The following is a 2,417-nucleotide window of genomic DNA, read 5'->3' on the forward strand; positions in this document are numbered from 1 at the left end:
ACACAAAGGATAAGCAGGCTGAGAAAGAAATTAAGAAAATAACACCCTTCACAATAGTCACAAATAATATAAAATAGCTTAGTGATACTCTAACTAAACAAGTGAAAGATTTGTATAAAAAGAACTTCAAGTCTCTGAAGAAGGAAATCGAAGAAGTCTCAGAAGATGGAAAGATCTCCCATGCTCATGGATTGCCAGCATTATATAGTAGAAATGCCCATCTTGCCAAATGCAATCTACAGATTCAACGCAATCTCCATAAAAATTCCAACTCAAGTCTTTATAGAGTTGGAAAGAGCAATTTGGAAATTCATCTGGAACAGCAAAAAAGCTAGGAAGGCAAAAACTATTCTTGGTAGCCGGGCGCGGAGTCCAGCTCTCGCAACCCAAGATGGTGGATGAGAGTGAGACAGCAGTGAAGCTGCCGGCACCTTCACTGCCACTGATGATGGAAGGGAATGGAAACGGCCATGAGCACTGTAGTGATTGTGAGAACGAGGAGAACAACAGCCACAACAGGAGTGGCTTGAGTTCAGCCAATATCACCAGAGCCAAAAGAAAAAGAAACAGAATAAGAAGAAAGAGAAAGGCAACGACATGGATTCCACCCAGGACCAGCCTGTGAAGATGAACTCTTTGCCAGCAGAGAGGATCCAGGAAATACAGAAGGCCATTGAGCTGTTCTCAGTGGGTCAGGGACCCACCAAAACCATGGAGGAGGCCAGCAAACGAGCTACCAGTTCTGGGATACCCAGCCAGTGCCCAAACTAGGTGAAGTGGTAAACACCCATGGTCCAGCTGAACCTGACAAAGACAACATTCGCCAGGAGCCCTACACCCTACCCCAGGGCTTCACTTGGGATACCTTGGATCTGGGAGACCGTGGTATGCTAAAAGAACTGTACACCCTCCTGAACTAGAACTACGTGGAAGATGATGATAACATGTTCCGGTTCGACTATTCCACAGAGTTTCTCTTGTGGGCTCTCCGGCCACTAGGCTGGCTCCCACAGTGACACTGCGGAGTCCGAGTGGTCTCAAGTCAGAAACTGGTTGGGTTTATCAGTGCCATCCCAGCAAACATCCACATCTACGACACAGAGAAGAAGATGATGGAGATCAACTTCCTATATGTCCATAAGAAGCTGCGCAATAGAGGGTGGCTCCAGTTTTGATCCGAGAGATAACCCGGAAGGTCCACCTGGAGGGCATTTTTCAAGCTGTTTACACTGCAGGAGTGGTATTGCCAAAGCCTGTTGGCACCTGCAGGTACTGGCATCGATCCCTAAACCCTCAGAAGCTGATTGAAGTCAAGTTCTCCCACCTAAGCAGAAATATGACCATGCAGCGCACCATGAAGCTCTACCTACTGCCAGAGACTCCCAAGACAGCTGGGCTATGACCAATGGAAAAGAAGGACATTCCAGTAGTGACCAGCTGCTCAGCAGGTACCTGAAGCAGTTCCACCTCACCCCCGTCATGAACCAGGAGGAGGTGGAGCACTGGTTCTACCCCCAGGAGAACATCATTGATACTTTTGTGGTAGAGAATGCCAACGGTGAGGTGACTGATTTCCTGAGCTTTTATACTCTTCCCTCCACCATCATGAACCATCCAACCCACAAGAGTGTGAAAGCTGCGTGCTCCTTCTACAACGTCCACACCCAGACCCCTCTTCTAGACCTAATGAGGCGACGCCCTTGTTCTAGCCAAAATGAAAGGGTTCATTGTATTCAATGCCCTGGATCTCGTGGAGAACAAAACCTTCCTGGAGAAGCTCAAGTTCGGCATAGCGGACGGCAACCTGCAGTATTACCTGTGCAATTGGAAGTGCTCCAGCATGGGCGCCAAGAAGGTTGGGTTGGTGTTACAGTAACCAGTTGCCAGTGAGATTCTGGATAAAGCCACTGAGAATCCAAACCAGGAAATGGAACCCTTCCACTTATTGGTCCAACCTTCACAGATGTGAGATCTCTGGCAAACAAAACAGAACTGAACCGGCTTTACCAAACCGCCAGCGAACTTGACAATTACATTGTGATGGCGTAGGCTGCGTGGTATCACCTTTAGCCACGTTTCTGGTCTCCTTGTTTTCAATGAATTAACATGCTCATGCAGCCATGATCAAGGGAATGTAACTGCTGAAACCTAGCTCATGATTGGCATATTATAGAGTTAACAGGTGAATAATAAAAGTATATATATATATACATATATATGTATATATATTCTAAATATCTTTCATGTTCCAAATGTACAAGGCCGTTTGGTCTCTAATGAGAAAGAAGCTGAATCCAGTCATTCTTCAAAATGAGAGCCCAAGGACAGCGGCAGACGGATGTGCAATGCAGTTATTGTTTCTTCAAAAGTGGTGGCTGTTGTCAGGGGGAGCAGGAGAGAGGGATTTGGGGAGCCTC

The 2,417-nt window shown here is 46.7% G+C and overlaps 1 pseudogene; it reads left to right on the plus strand.

Moving 5' to 3' along the window:
• Nucleotides 1–391: 391 nt before the first annotated feature.
• LOC116093659 lies at nt 392–2,042 on the plus strand (annotated as a pseudogene).
• The last annotated feature ends 375 nt before the right edge of the window (nt 2,043–2,417 follow it).

The sequence above is a fragment of the Mastomys coucha genome, unplaced genomic scaffold, assembly GCF_008632895.1.
Source record: "Mastomys coucha isolate ucsf_1 unplaced genomic scaffold, UCSF_Mcou_1 pScaffold16, whole genome shotgun sequence".
NCBI classification, from domain to species: domain Eukaryota; kingdom Metazoa; phylum Chordata; class Mammalia; order Rodentia; family Muridae; genus Mastomys; species Mastomys coucha.